This window comes from Rhinatrema bivittatum, chromosome 7, assembly GCF_901001135.1.
Source record: "Rhinatrema bivittatum chromosome 7, aRhiBiv1.1, whole genome shotgun sequence".
Taxonomy (NCBI): domain Eukaryota; kingdom Metazoa; phylum Chordata; class Amphibia; order Gymnophiona; family Rhinatrematidae; genus Rhinatrema; species Rhinatrema bivittatum.
In genome coordinates this window covers 99,016,932-99,040,061 of record NC_042621.1, presented here as the reverse complement: position 1 = coordinate 99,040,061, position 23,130 = coordinate 99,016,932, and the positions used below count along the sequence as shown (strand labels likewise).

Below are 23,130 nucleotides of genomic sequence, written 5' to 3'. Positions count from 1 at the left end.
CTTCTAGGCAGGTATGCTTTTTGTAAAATTTATATATTACTTTTAAATACTTCCCGGTTCTTTTTGGCCTTTTATCCAAAAAATCGAGACCCTAAGTTATGCATAAACTTAAAGTTGACCCTTTTAAAAAATGTACTATATCTTCTGTTTTTTCTTTCTCATGCTTTTTTTTCTGCATTTGTCCGTATCTCAAATGATACAATATTGTGGTCACTTTTCCCCAAATGTCCTGTGACTTATGCATTCTTCATAATTCTCATTTCGTTTGTAAAGACAAGACCCCAAACTGTATATAATCTGCTGAAAGACAAAGTTTTTCATAATATCCAGAAACCTTATTCCTCCTGTTTACTTGTTTCTTTATCCAAGCACATTTCCAGATCATTAAAAGTCCCTCATTATAATTAGTTGCCAGAGCTTGATTGATCAGGTCATTTCAGCTCTTGCCTTCTCTAAGAATAACTCAATCTCTGCATGGCCCCATATGTGCGCACATAGGGGCATGTGAAGATCTACTATAGTATTCTATAAAATGTGCATATCTGGTCTGCACCGATTATAAAATATGCATACATCTGCACCACCCCACCCAACACATATGGGGGTTTTTTTTCCAGTTAATGCAAATATTATTAATGCAGTGAAAGTACATACTTTCTCTACCTATTTTATAAACATATATATGTATATTTTATGCATGAAAAAAAATAGATCTTGTATGCCTAAAACCCTGATTTACATACAGAAGTAGGAATATTTTAAAATATGCGCGTGTACTTGCAATCCCCAGTTTGCCAATGCCTTCACCAATTCACCCGGTCCAGCTCCAGGTCACCAAGACCCTCGTACCACTGCACCCTAAGCTCTCCCCGGTTCACCCAGACCTCCTACCCAAAAATAGCAGGCAACAAGCGAGTCTATCCATTGCGCTAGTTAATTAGCAGCTGTAAAATTGTGTGACTAAGTTGCCTAAGGTGGTGAGCAGGCTAAGCCCAGTCGTCAAGGTCAAAGTCTCGACAGTCAACTCGTCTCAGCTATCCCACACCCAAGCAGTGAAGGATCAGGAAGACCGGTTACTTGGTTTTCTTTGCCCACCAGCATATGAACACTATACTTGCTCTGAGCCTTTGGATGTGATCAACACCGCAGAACTGTGCTGCGACCTATCTGAGTTCCCTCCCCCCACTGTGCCTTGCCTGGATCCAGTCCTATATGGGCAGGTGGGCAGGAAAAGACTCCTGAAAGAAGAAGCTAGTGGGTGGCCTGGCCCACACTTATACTGGTGGTCACCAGTCCACCTCCCAGCTTCATCCTCCCTCCTTGATTTGCCCCTCCCCCCACCCCCACCCGCCGCCAGTATCTGGAGGCAGAGCATCGCCTCAGTTGTGGCCTCTCACCCTATTAGGGGTTGGGTCGGCTCCTAAACAACGCTCAAAAGAACGCCACTTTTTAATGTGACTAAAAGTACGCGTTGCGAACCCCACGTGTATTTTCTACCCACTCTGAGGAGAATCATTTTTTCACAGGTTAGTTTGCCCGCTTAAATGGCTTTCAAAATTGTGCATATACCAAGCTTCGTGCTTAGATGCAGTTCTTCACCATTAATCTTTCGGAATGCTATCTAGTTAAATACATTTTTTCATTTTAATCCTTAAAGAGATTTCCTGACGGTGCACACTGTGAAGCACGAGGGGGGCATAGTCAGTATTTGGTACTGTTTAAGACTCATCATACGGCAAGATGAGATGAACCTGCGCACAGTTAAACAGTAAGACGCACCCTCAGCAACACCCATTAACTTATGCTCTTTGTGAGTGATGCCCAGTCATGCGTCGAGCAGTGCGTGTCCGCAGGTAAGAGATTTCGAACATTTTATTTTTTGACTGCATAACCAAAACGTATATGCATGCCACCTCACCTGCATTGTAGTTTTTCTATCAAATAATTGTTAATCTAGCGTGGCAACGAGGCCAACAACTTGTACATCAAACTCTTGTTTTTGGTAAAATCAGTGACAGCAGTCCTGAGAAGGGCCTCGTTATTATCCACCATTTCCAAAGAAACACAGTGCTTATTGTACTCAAGTCAGTGTTTTTCTGGTCCCCATGGTAATTTGCAATACACAACAAAAAATAAAGGAGACAATTGTATTATTTATGAGCTTGGTCACATCCTTGAGGATGGTGATACTGGTAGGGCTGTGAGGTAATTTGCAACACAGCCTGCAGCAGAACCTGCCTTGGGACTGATTTGCTCCTGAAAAGTATGGGAGCAGCGAGGAAAGGGAAGTTTTAATGACAACTAACAACATTTCATTAAACTTCCGTTTGATAAGGAAACTGAATAGATTACATCTTTTGGCCCAGGCAAACTGTATATGTTTTGATTCATTACAAAAGGTCCTTCACCAGCTCACCGCAAGTTTGTCTCTTACTGCTTTCAATATCTTTAACACGAGAGTTCTTCTGTCTGCACAAGAAGTTCCTCCTTAACCATAATTCTGTATCATCTTTCTCTCATTCGAACACTAATCTTACATTCATAAGTTCGGTCTGCAAGGTTGGTTTCTTCCTTGATCCAAAACTATCCTTTCTACCTTTCTTCTCCAATATCAGTAGATCTGCCTTTTCAGTGGTGAAGCAACGTTTCCAGTGTCCAAAGTGATTTTGGCTCTACTTATGCTGATGTCCTTATCATGGTTGTATTTCTTCATGCATTGATTTGAAAATCACCCTCTGCATCATGTCCATCTTGAGGGGTTTTTCCACACTCGTTAACCCTTTGCAGCTGGTTCTTGAACAATGATCCTTCACTCTCATTCAGTGGCGTGCGGTGAAATAACAGGGGATTCAGTCTCGCTTCCTTAACCCTCTCTCCACTACCATCCCACCCCCCTCTGAGTCAAAAGCACTCTCGGTCCATCAATCCCCTCTCCCCTGCCACAAATCATGCCCCCCCCCCCCCCCCCCCCACAAACACACTCAGGTCTCCAGTAGTCTCGTCCCATCAACCCCCCTTCTTTCCAAGACACAAAAGATACTTGGAACCTATATAGCATTAGGCCTATTGTAATATATATTGGGTATGGGCTTGGCCTTCAGAAAGCCATAAATAAACAATTGCAATATAGTAAATCTCCCATACCAAAACATCACTAACTGCCAGCACTCAAACAGTAACAACCCTGACTATGAAAAGACAACACTGCAAATATTATATCAGGCTCTAAAATACCAATACACTGCTATTAGGAAAACAGAACAAGCCAAGCTGCCTAAAAATACCTATAAAATAAAAAAAAAACATGTACCTAAAAATATTGTACAAAAGCGTTTAAAACTATATAGGTCCCTTCTTCAGATGGAAGATCAGAGACATTCATATCCAAAGATGGGTTCTGTATTGTCTCAGTAGCTCATGTACAGTATTTTTGGATAATACGTACATAGAGCCAATAACAACTAAACACAGCCTGCCAAAAATACAGTTCACCCAAACAGACAGATCTGCAGTATGAAAACATTAATTCCTAGGACTCAAACAGCAACAACCCTACCCAGTAAAGAGCAGCACTGCAATTACTACATCAGGCCTCAGAAGACCAATAAACCTCCTATTGACAAAGGAACAATTACATGACAGACTGTTATAGACCCCTGTACACAAACCATACACTAGCAGAAGCCCTCACTTCGGTCACACATACAGAACATCTGGATAAGTGACCGAGGCGAGGAATTCTCTTAGAGCATCTCTTCTGATCAATCCTGTTTCCACTTGAAAATTCTTGCAGTCACTTACTGGCTCCTTCTCTGAAGAATTCAGCTCTTTTCCCACTCTCTTAACCTCCTCCTAGGTACAATAAGAAAATATCCTGTCCCAAGCTTTCCCTGGTTGGCTTCTACCCATTTTTGTGCATCATCTCTTGCTTTCTCACCTTAAAATAGACTTATATTGATTACATCTGTGCGGCCTTCTTGTTTCCTTACTTTACCTTGTCTCTGGTTCTTTTTTCTCCTTCTTAAGGTGGATTTTGCTTCCATAGATATTTGGGTAACTTGCTGATTCATGTTCATCTCCATATTTTGTAACTGCCCAAGTTGCTTTGAATCCAAAGTTCTACAACAAATAATGCTCAAAGCCATTTCGTGTGACTGTGTCAAGAGCAGGCAGTGCTATGATTTGGTAGGTAGAGTGGAAAACGAAATTAGTCAAGGTCTACGCCTCTTGTTATCTTACAGTCATCTTTAGGTTGTAATTCAGAGAAAGACAAATATCCACTGCACATTTAGCAGAAAAATAAAAAAAGATTGCAACTTAGCCCAAATATAGTGATTAGCAATAGTCTCTAGAGCAGCATGTTTCCTTACCGTGGTTTACATCATATCCAGTGATCCCATTTTGCTGATCTAACAAGAGTTATCGCAACCCTACAAATATTCTGTGGTTTTAGAAGGGAACTTTTGGCACCTGTGACTTTAATGTAGGAATACATAATTAAGTATGTTGCACATGATACCTGAGAAAGAGAGAAACAAGATACTGTAGTTACCATTGATCCTGTGAAATCTACGTTGGCCAAACACAGTGAGCTACAATTAATATGCAATGACCCTTTGGGTTTCATTACAAGTGCGCTCCTATTTCTGATTTCTTTTTGAGCTAGGAAAGGATGAGGCAGTAGAGGGGGGGATTCACCATTGTGGATCAGCTCCTCCGCTGAGGCTGCTGGAATGGCCGGCCCCCTCCTGCAGCGTAGATAACCCTGCCACTGGCAGTCTTAGTTTGAGGTTGAAGGTGAAGGAGTGATATTTCTCAGCTGCAATTTTGTTCCCCTACTCAGGTACTAAGCCTCCTGAGCCAGATCAACACCTGCAGTGGGAAGGGCACTGGTGCTTTCCATCGTTGGCTCTAGTAGTTTGGGTTTTTGGATCTTTGGACTTGCTTTTGAGGTTTCTGTTCCGTGAGAATCCTGAGAGCCTTGGCTGGAGGATTTTAGGGTATCTTAACGGTTAGATCAGATCAGGAGGTGGGGGGGATTTCTCTGCTCTCCCTTCCACACACCGTGGGTTGGATTAGAGGTGACCCCACTGCAGGAGGTTTCCGGATTTTTCTATTTTTGTGGAGTTTTGTCTTGAATTGCCAGGGAAAAAATGTGGGGTCTCCCTGAAGTGGGAACCCCCTGAGAAAAGCTGCTGTGTTCCTTGCTACCAAGACTTTTCCCCAAAAAAGACCCATCTTTGTCACCTGGAGAAGAGTTCTGTGAGAACCTTTGTTACTTTTGGAGGCCCCCAAAGGAGTCTTCATCCTGGGGGGAGGTAGAAAAGGGGAATTGTTTGTGCAAAGTCTGTAATCTTTAGCTATCAGTATTTTGGGAAGGGTTTTATCCACCCAACTAAGGATAACTTGACGAACTGGGGACCTTACTTTTTCCGAGTCATGGAGGTTGAAAGTTTCCCTGCCCAATACTGAGAGGCAGCACTTGCCACCCTTTCATATCCAGATCTGACGGGCAAAGTGCCAGTTCTGACATTTGAGAACCTGTTTGGTAAAGCTTTACGTTGGACACTTCACCTGAGCCTCCCGTGAATTTATTAGCACACACTTCACTTAATAGTGAAACGTGAACTGCTGCCTCCCGAGGGCACTGAAATAAGAGTCACTCCTGCCCTCCTGGACCTTGAAGGGTTTATCCCCCCCCCCCCCATTGGGAAAAAACCCTGTCCCGGGGCCTGGACTGTGTTGGAGTGAGAGAGCGTGGAAGGATTTAATCTCGGGCCCCTCAAACTGGAGAGGGGGGGTTACAAATAGATGGCTCTTCCCTCTCTTAGTTTCTAGGGTTAAACTCAGGCTATTTCTGTTGATAATTTATTCCTTGCACATTGGACAGATCAGCAGGTTCCAAAGCTTGCCACATCTCTGCACATTACCTGTCCCTGCCAGGCTGCACCCAATTATAATGAAACAGAACGGAAATAAAACAAAAAAGAAAAACCCCGCACGCTCCTTCTTGTTAACAAAAAAACAGGAAACAGAGCTTGGCTTATTATTTAATAAAACGTGGCATTTCATGAACCACAACAGCCCAATTTCCCCTTCCCCCATCCAGTGGCGTAGCCAGAATTGATTTTTTGGGTGGGCACAAGGTTAACATGGGTGGGCACAAGGCATGCAGATCTACTAGTTGTTTTCTTACTGATAAATAATGCCATATACTGCAGCCTAGAATGGCTTTCTAAGTAGTTTGCAACAGCCATTATGTGTCATGTATGAAACTTTAAAATAATTTACTTCAATTATTTCAAGTATAGAAAACAATCAAATCCAATCATATAATAAAACAAAAATTAATGTATTCTTTCATGAACCATCTTTGCAGAAACCCAGAAATCTTCATAAATACAATAAAATATAATTAATCATCAGAACAGGTGCAGCACAGAGCTAGGGCAATTCACATTACAAGTAACATGAAAAAAAAAATTCAAATTCTGGTGTAATCTCAGCAAAAAATAACCCTCCACTGCTATTTTGTGAAGTAACAAACTCTTGCAAAGAAAGAGGCATCTGGAACCTTGCCAAACAATCACAGCACTGACTCTCAGGATTCAAACAGCAACCTTATGAAAAAGCAGCAATGCAAATACTACACCAGGCCCTAGAACATTAATACATCACCTACGGGAATAACAGAACAGGCTGGACTACTACTACAGAGAAACTATATGCTAGAAATACTCATTTCTGTCACAAACAGGCAAAACTGAGACCGACCCTTACCTAATATAGAAATAAGAGACTATAAATTAGAAACAGAAACATGCAGATAAAGCCAAAATAGAAAGCCTGAGAAACTAAAATGTCTGAACAGTGGAATACTTAAGAAAGAGCAAAATACAAAAATATAAGAATGCACATTCCCAAAGATGACATATTTAAATTGCTATATGCCAAAAAGACTCTCTACAAAAATTACATGCAGTGATAACAGCGAAATATAAATCTCTCAAAAAACTGCTGTAGCATTACAATTTTCACCCAGCTGGGTGGAAGAAACGCTGGGTGGAAGAAACGCAACATCGGCAGACGCCGCCATCCCATGCCGTCCCTAGCACCATCTATTTCGGCCCCCGACGAAGCCACGAGCCGAAACACGGATCCAGTGTCGGGCTTTTTCTATGCTAGCCTCATCTGAAAAACATGGCGTTTCTTCACTTAAGTTAAGTTCATGTCAATGTGACTTACTATATCTTTACCACCAATAAGTGACAATTTTTATTCTCACGGAAGCATAAAAAACACGGCAGCATAAAAAAATATATAGAGCTGTGACCTATGATTATAAACGTGGGCAAATACAATTTATGCTAACTTAGCATTACTAATTATGCCGGTTTATGAGGTCTGGTATTTCAAAAAAAATTTCTCTCACTTGAGGTGACTCAGAATTCTTGTTGTTAAAATTGTGATGCTACAGCAGTTTTTTGAGAGATATTTAAATTGCTAACATCTCTCTCTCTATATATATATATATTTTTTTTTTACCTTTGTTGTCTGATCTTTGTATTTTTCTAATCAGTTGGTCCTGGTCTCTCTTTCCCATTTTTTCCCTTGTCGCTCATTTCCTAATTCCTCTTCAGTGTCTTTTCTACTACTGTCTTCTTCCCTTCCACACACACACACATATATACATAAATGCTTTCTCTCACAGACTCCCTCACACACTCAGGCTCTCACTCTCATATGCTCTCCCCCCCCCCCCCCCCAAGCTCACATTCTCTGCAGACACACATACAAGCTCTCACTTTCTCACCCCTCCCCAGGCTTATATTCTTATGCACACACAGACACACATCCAGGCACCCATTCTCATCCACACACACAAACCCATTCTCTCATTCTCACCCACACATACACACATTTAAGGTCCCATTCTCACCCACACATACACACTTTCAAACACCCATTCTTACCCACATATTCAAGCTTCCATTCTCACCCACACACACAACCCAGGCTCCCATTCTCACCCATATATATACACATTCAAGCTTCCATCCTCACCCATATATACACACATTCAAGCTTCCAACCTCACCCACATATTCAAGCTTCCATTATCACCCACACACATTCAAGACTCCATTCTCACTCCCATACACACCCAGGGTCCGATTTTCACCCACACACACACAACAAGGCTCCCATTCTCATCCTCACATACACATTCAAGCCTGTGCACAGTTTCCGCTTCCTCCCCCCAGAGCAGGAAGATCAGCTGGCCTCTCCTGCTGCCACTGGCCTCCTGCTATCTTCGGGCCGTATGGCCGACCGATCTTCCTGTGTGGGGGGGGGGGGGGGGAGGAGAGCGGAAGCGCCGCGCACAGTTTCCGCTTCCTCCCCCCAGAGCAGGAAGATCAGCTGGCCTCTCCTGCTATCTTCGAGCCATACGGCCGACCGATCTTCCTGCTGGGGGGGGGAGCGGAAGCTGTGCGCAGCGCTTCCACTCTTCTCCCCCCAAACAGGAAGATCGGTCGGCCGTACGCAGGAGGCCAGTGGCAGCAGGAGAGGCCAGCTGATCTTCCTGCTCTGGGGGGAGGAAGCGGAAACTGTGCGCGGCGCTTCCGCTCTCCTCCCCCCCCCCCCCCCAAACAGGAAGATCAGTCGGCCATATGGTTGTAGGACCGCTTCCCCACGTGTGCCGTGATGGCGTGCCAAGCATGGGTTCTCCTCTTCACTGTCGCGGGGATGGGATCCCGCGACAGCCTTGCAGTTCTGGTGTCAGTTGGGTGGGCCTGGGTCTAAATTGGGTGGGCAGCTGCCCACCCAGGCCCACCCGTGGCTACGCCACTGCCCCCATCCAGCTTCTGTTTCCCCTCACTCTCTCTTGCCCCTTCCTCCTTCAGCTCCATCTTCTTTCTCCAGGTTTCTTTCCTCTCTGCATCCATCAGTTCTTCTCTTGTTCCCTCCTCCTGCACCTCCAGTTTCCTCTCCTCACTCCTGCTCCAGTTTCCTCTTCCTCCAGCTTCTTCCCTGTCCGCTCTTTTTCCCCACCCACATTCCTTGCCTGCCGTTCTCTCTTTCTCACCCCTAGGTCCTTTTCCTGTCCCTGTCTCCCTTACCTTTCACATGACTCTCTCCCCTTGGGGCTGCAGTAGTAACGAGCATGGTAGTGGTAGCAGTACAAGGACACGGTGACCATGCAGACCTCTTCCCACCCAGTTCTGTCCAGCTTTTCCACCCCAGCTCTCATGCACTTTCTCTCTGTTATATAGTAGTGTTAGTTACTGATGGTCAGCTGTTTCTAGAGTGGTTAGTTAACTGTCAGATGGCTTCTAGCCATTGTTATTATTTTATGCCTGAGAAGTTTCATAAGAACATTAGGACATAAGAAGTTGCCTTACAGGGTCAGATCGAGGGTCCATCAAGCCCAACATCCTGTCTCCAACCATGGCCAACCCATGTCACAACTACCTGGCAACAGGGCTGGCGTGTCCCAATAGGTGAACTAGGCGATTGTCTAGGGCGCCAGCTATTATGGGGCGGCAAAGAACAGCCATGTCAGGCCATGAGTGGAGCCCATCCCACTCACGGCCGAGAGAAGCAGAGTCTCGGCGGGCCACCAGCGGCGCCTCTGTTTGTGTGTGTTTGTGTGTGTGAGTGAGAGGGATTGTGTGTGTACGAGAGAACAATGGTGTTAGTGAGAGAGAGGAAGGGAGCCTGTGTAAGGATGCGTGTGTGAATGAGACAAGGAACCTAAGGGGCATATTTTAAAAACCCTACGCGCGACGGGCCTATTTTCAAAAGGCCCGGTGATGCGCGTAAATCCCCGGGACACGTGTAAGTCCCGGGGTTTGCAAAAAGGGGTGGGGTGGGGTGGGGGCATGGCCAGAGGCCTCCAGGGGAGGCTGACGGGTTTGTTTTTTTTTCGGGCTGGGGGGGCGGGACAGGTAGGGGAAGCGAGGGGAAGGTGGGGGGGGGAGGGAACAGTGAGGGAACGGGGAAAGCCAGCTGGTCTCCCCGAGGGCTCAGTGCACCCCTTTGCGCGCGCCGACCCCTGACTTTATAATATGCATGCGGCTGCGTGCGCATGTTATAAAATTGGGCGCACGTTATAGAATCTACCAAGAAGAAAGGAAAGGCCTGTTTGAGTTGATGAGGCCAGGGCCGGAGCTGGGACCTTGCCTGGGGAGGAGGGGGGCGGGCGCAAAGCAGAAGGGTCGTCTAGGGCGCCTAATAGCCTTGCACTGGCCCTGCCTGGCAAGTACCCAAAGAGTAAATACATCTCATGCTACTAATGCTGGTAATAAGTAGTGGCTATTCCCTAAAAGGTGAATTTTAAAAGCTGGACGCACTCATTAATTAGTGGATGCATGAAGACGTTGGGCTCGCGCATGCCAAGTGGATTTTAAAAGCCACCTGGATATGTGCTTAAATGCCACAGTGCTCACATCTTGGAAGTTTTCCAAAAGGGACGGGGTGTGGGCATAGTCCGGGTGGGGCATGGGCGTTCCGGGTCGTGCGGCTGAGATGTGCGTGTAAATACTTATGCCCCCTGCTGCAAACCTTTACTTCTGCTATGGATGCCATGTAAGTTATAAAAGAAAGATAAATAGGCAGATCAGCGGGCTTTAAAGGGTCATGGATAACTGGGGGCAGTGAAGGCTATTAAACCAGGGGGGGTTGGAAGCTCTCTCTCTCTTAACTGGGAGAACTGGGGATGAATTGGTAAAACTGTAAATGTCGTCGGCGCGCGCCCCTTTTAAAATCCCCTGATTTACGAGGTAGAGGCGGCATTTGCGTGCAATTGCGCATGCCCACTTAAAATTTGGTGCACATATGCATGCAACCAGGTTATTTTATAATGTGCGCATAGTCACATGCAAGTTATAAAATGGCCACGTTCCTGGATGCAGGCCGACGAATGTGTGTACATGTGCACCAGCATGCCAGTTTTAAAATTCACCTTTAAGTCAACTTGGTTAATAGCAGTTTATGGACTTCTCTTCCAGGAACGTGTCCAAACCTTTTTTAAACCCAACTTTCATAACTGCTTTAGCCACATCCTTCGGCAATGAATTCCAGAGCTAGGTTGTGCGTTGAGTGAAAAAGAATTTTCTCCTTTTGTTTTAAATGTGCCCCATGCTAACTTTGCCCCATGCTAACTTTCTGGTGTGTCCCCTAATCCTTCTATTATCTGAAAGAGTAAATAACCAATTCACATCTACCCGTTCTAACCTCTCAAAAATTTATAGACTTCTATTATATACCCCTTAGCCATCTCTTCTCCATGCTGAACAGCCCTAACCTCTTTAGTGTTTACTCATAAGGGGAACTGTTCCATCCAGTTTATCATTTTCGTCACCCTTCTCTGTACCTTTTGCAATTCAACGATATCTTTTTTGAGATGCAGCGTCCAGAACTGCACACAGTACTCAAGGTGTGGTTTTACCATGGAGTGATTATAAACGTATTATAACATTTTCTGTTTTATTCATCATGCCTTTCCTAATAATCCCTAATATTCCATTTGCTTTTTTAACCGCTGCCACACACTGAGCCGAGGATTTCAATGTATCGTCCACTAAGCCGCCTACATTTTTTTCTTATTTGGTACCTAACATCACGTAACTACAAGATGGGTTATTTTCCCCATGTGCATCATCTTGCACTTGTCTACATTACATTTCATCTGCCATTTGGATGCCCAATCTTCCAGAATCACAAGGTCCTCCTGCAATTTCTCACAATTTGCTTGTGATTTAACAAATCTGAATAATTTTGTGTCATCTACAAATCTGATCACCTCACTCATTGTTGCCTTTTCCAGATCATTTATAAATATATTAAAAAGCACCGGTCCAAGTACAGATCCCTGAGGCACTCCACTGTTCACTTTTCACCACTGAGAAAAATGGCCATTTAATCCTACTCTCTGTTTCCTGTCTTTTAACTAGTTTGCATTTGCAATCCACGAAAGGACATCGCCTTCTATCCCATGACTTTTTAATTTTCTTAGAAGTCTCTCATGGGGGACTTTGTCAAATTATTTCAGAAAATCTAAATACACCACATCTACCAGCTCACCTTTATCCACAAATATAGCAGATTTGTGAGGCATGACTTCTTGTGTCTGGCTGTGTTCCCTTAAATCGTGTCTATCTGTATGTTCTGTGATTTTGATCTTTAGAATAGTTTCCACAAATTTTCCCAGCACTGAAGTCAAGCTCACCAGTCTACAGTTTTCCTGATCACCCCTGCAGCCCTTTTTAAATATTGGGGCTACTTTGGCCACTCTCCAGTCTTCAGGCACCATGGATGATTTTAATGATAGGTTACAAATTACTAATAATAGATCTGAAATTTTCATTTCTGAGTTTTTCAAAACCCTGGGGTGTATACCATCTGAGCGGAGCGATTTCATACTCTTCAGTTTGGCAATCTGCCCCACTACATCTTCCAGGTTCAGATGATTCGGTTCTGTTCATCTGAATCATCACCCTTGAAAACTATTTCAGGAATGGGCAACTCCCCAACATCTTCATTAGTAAACACCAAAGCAAAGAATTCATTTTGTCTTTCCGCAATGGCCATATCTTCCCTAAGTGCCCCTTTAACACCTCACAGGCTTCCTGCTTCAGGTATATTTTAAAAAGTTTTTATTATGAGATTTTGCCTCTATGGCCAACTTCATTTCAAATTCTCTCTTAGCCTGTCTAATCACTGTTTTACATTGACAACAGTCTCTATTGGATAAGTTGATCCTTCAATCTGTAAATGCTGAATAGCAAGTGGTGCAGTGGCTGACTGGATTACAATGTTATGAATGCTAAACAAAAGTTAGCTGCTCATGGTGTGGTGACTTGCAGAGGAGTGACTGGACTAAATGGTACCGTGGGCAAGGGTTGATTTTGGCACCTCTTTTCCTTTTGGACTCGGGTGCTTGACATTGGTTGCCAATTGTACAAAGAGCAAAATTTAAGCAACTAATGTTAGTCTTTCACTCAATAAGAATGGCCCTAAATATCTTTGAGAAAAGCTAGTATGGTACAAAGCTGGCCATTTGCTCTGCTCCTTGCAAGGCTGTTTGTTAGCTTTGGCCCCTATCAAAAATTGCATCTTATGCAGTATTCAGATTCGGCCTTTTCCTTTGTAAGCTCCCCCCTCGGCCAGGGTTCATCTTCCCAGCCCCAGAGAGCACTGGATTTGCTCAAGCGGGTTGGGAGGAAGGCTGTCTCTGGGTCCTGTGGACTGGGCGCAGGCTCTCTTGCAAGGCCAACTGGGCAGAGGTTGCTTCAAAAAATAGCACCTAGTCTACATGAAGTTTGGTGCTCCAAACAGAACAATCTTTACTTGAAAAAATAGCCAGTTCAGCCAAGAAACAACATTAAAATTCCATAGTAAAACCAGAGGGGAAACAGTTCAGATACAAAAATGTACAGTCCAAATGTCCTTCACTCAGTTTCCTCTAGAAAATTCTCATTTTATTCCCAACAGGTGCAGAAATGACCCTAGAAAGGTTCTTCCCGTTCCTTCAGGCAGGTTGAAGTCTTCTATTCCGTGCACTGGAGCTCCAAGACTGAAACAGCCTCTTGCTGTCCTTCTGGCTCCTGCTCACTGGCTTCAGGTCCACCCTTCATCAGACTTCATCAGCTAGAAACAACAATACAGTCTCTAATCTCCAGTCTCCCAAAACTCCACCCTGTGCCTCATGGGGGGCGGTTTTATGCCCCACAAATGATCCCATTCCCTTTGGCCACCCCCTTGACCTCTTTCTGATCCTCCCCCTTGACCTCTTTCTGATCCTCCTGAGCTATGAGATTCCTCATAGTGAAAGATAGGAGAACCCTGACAAACACCTCTGACCCATAGGTGAACCCTCCAAGCTGGAAGATTCCACATTTTAACATATAAAACACAATCTACCACCATTTAGTGGCCAAGCAGGGGCCACACTCAGTAGTTGCTATAGATGTTAACTTATAGATTGATGCCACCTTCTGGCTGATTGTTATATTTCCCTGTTTTCAACTTCCTTTCTTTGTTACTTTAACCTTGTGTGTTGCTTGCTGGATAATAGAACAAGGCACCTGCCCACTAGCAGATTTCAATTGTCTTTATTTATTGTCTATTACTGTTTATAAGCTTTGGACATCAATATGGTTATTAAGGGGATTAAACCTATTCGATGCATTGTTCATAGCTTGACTTTGCTCCTTTTTGGATCACTTTATAATATGTATTCAGCATTGTCATCTATTTTTGCTTTTTGCTTCTAGTATTGTCTCCGTTCGTTCTAATAGAAATCTAATAAAATTTAAAACAAAACATAAGAAACATGGTACTAGAAATATCTGAACCTGCATTGCTTCCCTACATCCGAAGCAGAGAGTTTCCAGAATGCAGTGAGCTCAGGAGCTGTGAGCAGAAGGCATTAAGGCAGGGCTTGCAGTGACATTGATTGGCATAGGAACGCATGTGCCCTCCTGTAGACATTGAAGCACGAGAACATTTCTGCTTCTTGGCATCAGCTAAGAGTATTCCACCCCCTGAAGGCATGTAGGTTAGTGGTGACTTAAGCTGCAACTGGGAAAAGTCCAGGGCAGGATCTGAAGACTACTTTCTAGCCACGGGCTTAAATGAGAAGTCAGGCATAGTAATGCAGGCATCTACATTGAGGAGGTTGATGGATGCTGAAAGCCGCCATGCTTTTGTGGACAATTTGAGCCCTACAAAGGAACAAAGGATATAAAAGACATCTTTGATGCATTGGAAGCCTATTTCAGAACTGCAAAAAATGTAATATATTAAAGCTACGTATTTTGTTTGCTGCGACACAAGAGGTAAATCTTTAAGTCAAGCATAAGGCATCTGCTAGGGATTTGCTTGAGTTGTATATTGGTGAGCCAATCTGCATGAAACCATCACCGGTAGATTGAATGATCTGTTGGAGACTGGGTACATGTCCACAAAAGGCACATCCTGCTCACATCTGATAGATGATGAAGGAACTTGATATTGCCATATTTGTATGGATCTGCGAGTAACTGAGCCATCCGTTTCAAAGGCTGCTTTGCACAGCACACAACATGGCTTGTCTGAAAGGCCAAGAAATCCCTCCTGTGCAAGTACATAACCAAGCATGGATATTAAAGAATCTGTGGGGAATAGTATTGATTGGACACCTGAGCAAACATGGAGCCAAACCCCATTATGGCTAGGAGAGATAACAGCCCACTGATGCTACAGATCAGCAGCTGCAGGCACAGAAAAGCCCCATCTACATTTGCAGTGGTTGACACTCAAAGCCTCCTAAGAGACAATTTACAGCATATTTTACAATAGTAAGTTGTGCATATACTGAATTAAAAAAAAGGAGATGTTACCGATGTTAACTTATAGACTGATGCCACCTTGTGGCTGATTGTTCTGTTTTACTGTTTCCTACTTCCTGGCTCTGTTATTTAACGTCTGTATTGCTTGTTGGATAACACAAGTTAGCACCTGTTCACTAGCAGCTTTCAGTAGTCTTTATTTCTGCATTTGAAACAGTAGCCCCTCAGGTCTGCAATGCCTCGCAATTACTATATTATTTTAAAATTTTGTAAACAGGTGAAGACAGGGTTGTTCCCTGGGTGAAGTAGTGGACTGAAAAGTGCTCATCTATTGGGTTTTGCAATGTATCAGCAGTACATTTTGTTTATATTTTTATGCTTTCTTATTGTTATGCTTATTTTTATTTGTTTGAGTTGCTGTGTACTTGATGTCTGTTTTTTTGGGTTTTTATTATGTATTTTAATTTTGTAAATGACAGGTAAAATGGGAATTAGATCAGATTCAATATCTTGGCTTACATACAATATACATAAAAATCTGCATTTTTGGTATTCCCTTAACATTATACCTATTCTCAGAGGATTCCAGGGGAATCTTGATAGCTGGTTGATGCTCCCTGTGTCATTTCAGGGGTGCATAGCTTTAGTGAAAATGATTTTGGCCCCGAAATTGTTATATGTTTTGCTAATGCTTCCTCTAATTTTACTCAAGATAGATATTAAGTGGGTCAACAGGTTATTTAGTTCTTTCTTTTGGATGGAGCAAAAAGGGAAGGCTCTCTTATTTGACTTTGATGTCCCTTAAGACGGAAGGAAGAATGGAGGTCACAAATTTAAAATTTTATAGTATGGCGGTCCAGTTACGGGGTTTGGGAATTGGCTTTTAGATCAAAGCAATTACATAGAGTTGCAGTTTGATAAAGCATTGTTTTTCCCTTTCAGTTTGAAATTTATATTACATGCTCCTGTAGTGGACTTACCTGAGAAAGTGTGATCTTCCATGCTTTATCAATCTATGAGCATAGTGTTTTGTTGGAAGATTTATGGCCTTGTCTACTTCAGTATCTTATTTTTTTTTACCTTTTGCGGGTAAATCAAATTTCGCTCCTTGGGCTATCCCCTTACCAAAAAGAATGAAGTAAGTCTCAACTGAATGGGGGTTATAGGGCCTTATTGACCCCAGTACGCAGCTGATAAGATCTTTCCAATATTGTAAGAAACATTTGGGATTTCATGATTCTAATTTTCTATTACCAAAATGCTGTATGAAGTGGACCTCCCAATTGTAGTTCCATCATTTAGTGCCTTTGCTGAACCTCTATTTGTCCTGAAATTGTTCTGTTAGTTATATAGATTGTTACATCATTACCAGGATTATAAAATCTTAAGGATTTTAGCAGTGGTGTGGGATTTTCATGCTTTGATTTATGCTACCACAATTAATGTTAACCCAAGGGACCTATAATTAAGAATCCTCCACAGGATTACTTTTGCACCACACGGGTGCAACTGATAGGTTTGATTGCTTCTGATGAGTGTCTCAAATGTCTAGCTCCCAAGGCCCCTTTACTTCATTATTTATGGGAATTCCCTTTGATCATGAGGTTTTGGGAGTCTTTATGAACCATAAATCCATCCTTAAAACTGACGCGTTTTGTCTTTTGTGTTGTCTGGATGGGAAAAGTTTATTTGGAAAAGTCATAAACATTTTTTAGTGAAATTGTGTTATATTGCCAAACAATGCATATTACTTATTAATTACTTATTTATTAATTACTTATTTATTAATTAATTAGTTATCTGATGCCTTGCTGACCTTGGATATGTAGAGACCTCATAGATTGGACATGTTCATTATGGTGTACAAGACAGCTTCTCAGAAGAACACAAAAGTGAGGGATTTATTCTGATCTGTTGAGCATCCTTACTTCCATACTTTGCCAATTTTTCTGCAACAAAAGTATCGGCTCTAGTTTGAACTGGCTACCACCTCTTTCCTTTCATTTCTATGTTGAAGTAATCTACTGATTGTGCATGCTCAAGTTTTGTTCGTAACATGATACAGACTTGTCTGGGAAGATACTCTTTCTTCGATACATTTGCTCCAATGTGGGGGATTGGTTTGTTCGGGGATAAAAGCTGAAAATAGGTAATGTTCAAAGATTTTGTACTGTTACTTATTTTTCACTCTTTTTATTTGAAAAAATATGATAAAACCCCTCACCCCATAGCCAACCCCACACTTCTTCAAAGAAGAGACTGCAAGTTTTTCCATTTACGAAGACAGTAAGATGGGTCCAGTTGATGGTTTTATAATCTTGACTGCATCTCCAGGCCAGTCGGAGGAGGCCCATCAATCAGCAGACCTGCCAGTGGTAACAGTGCTAACAGCAGCAATAGAAGCTGTAGCTGTGGAGGTGGCATTATCTGGAGGAGAAAGCAGCATTGTGATGTTAACTTCTATGGAGGCTGCTAGTGCTGCAGAGGCTGATATGCTGATCTGCAAGAGAATCCAAACTCTATGGGATCCCTCCCCACCCCTATGCCAATGTCTTCTGCTCTAGGACCATGCTACAGCCCATGGATCAGATTTCAACAAAGATGGTGGGCTCTGCAGGTCCCACCATTTTATTGAAAAGAAGCATCCCCTGGAAGCTGGGCCACTCACCCTAGCCCACCCTCCTGACCTCTCCCCTAGACTTACTCAATCTGGTCTAGTGGGGACCTGGAGCAACACCCTACACTCTGGACCCAGTAGAAGCCAATTTTTACCAGCCCCTGTCATATGATAGGGGCAAAGGACTTGCTAATACCATTTTGGAAAATGGAGGCTGCCAGATCTGGACCATAGGGTGTTGCTCTAGGCCCCCACTAGACCATCAAAGCAGATTTGGGTAAATCTATGGGGGGCGGGGGTGTGTTTCAGGTGGATGGGCTATGGTAGATGATGTGGGGATTGCTTTTCAACAAAGGGGAGGGTTTGGGGGTGGGCCTGCACCAGAGTTTCTCACAGCTGTCTCCTTTATTGGGGGAACTTTGGCTGCCTCCAGGGATGGCAGGGACTGGGACAGGGTATTTCTAGAGATCCCCAGGGTGGGATATTTGTCATGACCAATCAGGTTTTTCCCAGGCTTTTTTTTTTTAAAACATTTTGTTAGGATTCAGATAATAGTGTACAATATTTCCAAAAGCTAAAAGAAACTAAATAAAACAGGAAAAATCCTGAATGACACAAAACTTGTTTTCCAGACAACACAAGATAAAACAATGGGCCAGATTTTAAAAGGGTTACGCGCATAAGGTACGCGCGTAACCGTTCTACAACGGCCCTGTGCGTGCCGAGCCTATATTGCATAGGCTTCCGGCGCGTGTAAGTCCCAGGGCTTTCTTGGGGTGGCGTGTCGGGGGGGGGGCGTGACGCAGTCGGCGCGTCATCGGGGGGGGGGGGGGCGTGACGTGGTCGGTGCATCATCTGGGGGCGGTGCCGTGGGCATGGTTTCTGCCCGGGGACGTTCCGGGAGTGTGGCCGCGTCCTCCAGACCAGCCCCCGGACCAGAACATGGCGCGCAGCAGCCAGCCCGGCGCACGCAAAGTTACGCCTGCTTCTGCGTCAAAGGTGGGGGGGGGGGTTAGATAGGGCCTGGTGCGCGAACAAAAGTACACGCGCGCGCTGTTTCTTAAAATGTACCCCAATATGTTTTGACCTACAAAACCTTATAATTATTGCATGCATAAAATATATGCACATATATCTATAAAACTGGTGTAGAAATTATGTATGTCCCTGAATTATTCTTTTAATAAATTGTATAATAATGAAACATACGTGCATACTTTCAGAGAGGCGATATGCAACTTCTGTTGCAGTTTATAAAATAACTTTAGACTTACCTACTTATGCGTGTGAGTGCTGAGTTGTGCTTACTATTGAAAATTATAAATTACTCTCCCTATGTTTCAGCAGATAATACATCTCCTCAGCAAGATGTATCCCTAATACCGCGGCTTGAAATGTCTTCTATGGAGGGTGACATGAATGAGGGAACTTTATTAATTACTTTTGTTTTAGAGCCTGATAAGAATTTGGTTGTGCGTCTTATATAAAAAATATTACAAAGTTGAATATAGGCTGCCGTGTTAGACATTTTCTGGATGTTTCCAAGAGAAAAAACTTCTTGGTAATGTGGTCCAATGTTTCTAACTTGGCTGCAAAATGTATTCTAAAATTCCCTACTAAATGTTGTATTTCATATAAAATTGTTAAATTATATCTTCTGGAAACCTACTTAACTTTCTGACTTCCTATGAAAAGAGTCACTATCTGAATCACATTTCTTGAGTGATGTTAACTCTGTCAAATCAGAAGGCCAAGGATTTAGACTTTTATTGATTTGGATGTATGGGGGTTTTTTTTTCATATTTGGCATGTAAGATTAGCATACCCATCTATTAATATTCTAATTTGTTATTAGGTTTGTTTTTTATTAATTATTCCCCACAGCCCCCCCCCCCCCACTTGCTCTATATTTGAGGATTTCTGCTAGGATTTCTTATTTATTTTTTCTTAATTTATATTATGAAAGTCCTGTGGAATGTGGCTATGTGTAACATTCATATTGAAAAATCAATAGTCAGTACATTTTTAAAAATTACCTGTGGGTAAACAAACAGGGAGAAAAAAATGACTTTCCCCAGCTACGCAATGTTAGTGGTAAAGAGGACCTGAATGTGTCGCCTCCTAGGATTCATAATTCAGAATTCTAATCTCCTTTTTATTTTGGTTTTTGACCTTTATCAAACAACAGATTTTTTTCATTGCTGTCTTGTTTAAAGAGAATGACTTGCTTCAGAATTTAAGTAAAATATTGACCAAGTGGATGACAGCATCATCATGGGATATGCCCGCAGAACTAAACTATCTGTGGCTGCTGGTAAAGAAAAAGTAAAGAGGCCATATTCAGACACAGTCTGTATAGCAAAGATAGGGCCTCATTTTCCAAGCCGCTCGCACGCGATAAGGGACCTTTCGCACGCGAAAAGTCCCTTATCGCGTGCGATACCAGGATAGGGGCAGAGTCGGCCCCGGAAGAGGAGGAGTCGGGGCGTCACCGGGGCCGACTTTGCGCCGACGCCACAGACAGCGAAAAGGTAAGTGCCTTTTCGCGTCCTATTTCGCTCCCAATAGCTACACCTCCTATGGTGGCGCTATTGGGTGCGAAACCGGCGGCGATCGCACCACGACGGTGCGATCGCTGCCGGCTAGCGCAGGCCCGCCCCCCGTTTCGGCCCCCCGCCCCTCATCTTCTAAAGTATCGCAGGCCTGCGATACTTTAGAAGATGAGGCCCTTAGTCAGATAAAGTTATCCAGCTAACTTTGGAGGCATATTCAATAGTGCAGCTAACTTTATCTGGCTAACGTTAGGCCAGCTCTTTGGCAAAATCAAACTTAGGGCTGGATTCATCATTTTTCGCAGAATGATGAATCCCACGAAAAAGGGGGCGGGGAGGGCGGGCCGTAAAAGGTGGTACTGTTCTCCGTGCTACTGACGGCAATAATGCTCCTCACATCATCGCCGGCGGCAGTGCCACGGCCGACTCCTCCCCCCTCCCCGCCCCCTCCCCTCCAGCTAATTTACACCCTATCGCACGCGAAAAGGCCCTTTTCGCGTGCGATAGGGGTTTAGCGTGTGCGTTAGGGCCTTATCGCGTGCGATAGGGTCCTAATGCATGCGATAAACATTTAGTAATTAACCCCCTTAGCCAGTTAAGTCACCTGGCTAACTGTATCAGAGTTAGCCAGGTGACTTAGCCGGCTTTCTCAACTCCTCCCAGTTATGCCCCCTCAGAACATCCCTAATTATCGGGTAAATTCTAGCCCCCTAACATATTAGCCGGCTAGAATTTAGCTGGATGTGCCAGCTAACTTCTGAGTTGGCCAGATAAATGCTTTTGAATATGGACCTCAATGTTTCTGTTGTACCCCCTGAAGTATGAGTCGCTGAGTATCTGCTGAACTGTCCATTCCATGATTTTGATTTGCATACCTATTACCTTTGCGTGCAGTGCATCATAATTACATTTTGGGGCTTATGCACTAAAATTTAGTGCTCATGCACAATGCAGTGCTCTACACTAACACCCTAGCATTCATGCTAAACTGTCCAAAATAACTTTAGTGTAGGTATGTTAAATTCCTCATGTACATACATGTAAATGAAATATGTGAGATACAATTTATGCTTTAGCACTCATTCAATAGTGCTGTATGCTTTCCTCTAAGCACTATTTAGTCTGTGATCACCAAGATTTAAAATTTAACACCCACCTCCATATAGGTGTCAACTTTGTAACTCACAAGCTAATTGCAAGGCTTAGCTACCTTGGTGCATTGTGGGATCAGGATGAAGGAGATGTGGATAGTATAGCAGGAGGAGTTATTGGACATGTGGAGAAGAAGGCAGGAGAAAGACAGGAGGAGAAAGGACAGACAGATGAGGGGAGGGAGGCTCTAGGGCAGAAGGAGGGCAGGAATAACAGAGGAGAGGAGCAGAGGAGGCAGCAACCATGGCCAAGTATCTTTGTGCTCTTTTCTCAGTTTCCTCTTTCGATGTTCTGGTATTGATGTTTAATATGTTTTATTGGCTTAGGGGCTACTCAAAGGCTGCTAACCTTATTTTCAAATTTGAACCTTTCCTGTCAAGGATTTTATTGTGGAACATACATTAATTTTCCAGTGTGTGTTTGTGTATGAGAGGGAGCCTGCGTGTGTATGTGTTAGTGGAAGCCTCTGTGTGTGTGAGCAGAGCTTGTGTGTATGTGTGTGCTCCTGTATCTGTGTATCTGAGTATGTGTGTATGTGGTGGAGACTGTGTGTATGTGTGAGATAGTACCTGCATGTGTCTGTGAGCCTCTCTGTGTATGTGTTTGTATGAGCCTATATGTGAGTGTATGTGTGTGAGTTGGAGCTTGTGTATATGTGCATCTACCTGCGCGTGTGTTTCTGTGTATGTATGTGAATGAGAGTTTATGGGTATATGTGTGGCTATGTATATGTTTCTGTATGCGTCTACGGTATGTGTTTGTGTGAGCCTGTATCTGTGTGACAAAGACTGTGAGTGAGTCAGTTGGACCGTTAGATGATCAAGGGGTTAAAGGGGCACTTAGAGAAGATAAGGCCATCGCGGAAAGATTAAATGATTTCTTTGCTTCAGTGTTTTCTGAAGAGAATGTTGGGGAGATACCCATTCCAGAGAAGGTTCTCATGGGTAATAATTCAGATGAACTGAACCAAATCACGGTGAACCTAGAAGATGTTGTAGGCCTGATTGACAAACTGAAGAGTAGTAAATCACCTGGACCGGATGGTATACTCCACAGGGTTCTGAAGGAACTAAAAAATGAAATTTCAGATCTATTAGTTAAAATTTGTAACATATCATTAAAATCATTCATTGTACCTGAAGACTGGAGGGTGGCTAATGTAATCCCGATATTTAAAAAGGGCTCCAGTGGTGATACGGGAATCTACAGACCAGTTAGCCTGACTTCAGTACCAGGAAAAATAGTGGAAAGTGTTCTAAAGATCAAAATCTCAGAACATATAGAAAGATGGTTTAATGGAACAAAGTCAGCATGGCTTTACCCAGGGCAAGTCTTGCTTCTCTTTTTTGAAGGGGTTAATAAACATGTAGATAAAGGTGAACCAGTAGATGTAGTGTATTTGGATTTTCAGAAGGCATTTGTCAAATGTCCTCATGAGAGGCTTCTAAGAAAAGTAAAAAGTCATGGGATAGGT

At 43.4% G+C, this 23,130-nt stretch overlaps 1 protein-coding gene across 4 annotated transcripts in view; it reads left to right on the top strand.

Moving 5' to 3' along the window:
* Positions 1 to 23,130, top strand: part of TPPP3 (tubulin polymerization promoting protein family member 3) — an 89,950-nt gene that overhangs the window by 23,241 nt on the left and 43,579 nt on the right. The window contains exon 1 of one of the 4 annotated variants that reach the window (XM_029608790.1): positions 1,697 to 1,853. The exons of the other annotated variants lie outside the window; for them this stretch is intronic. The gene's annotated coding sequence lies outside the window, so the exon portion shown is untranslated. Of the gene's footprint in view, positions 1 to 1,696; positions 1,854 to 23,130 lie in introns of those variants that run through there. 4 annotated transcript variants of the gene reach the window in all.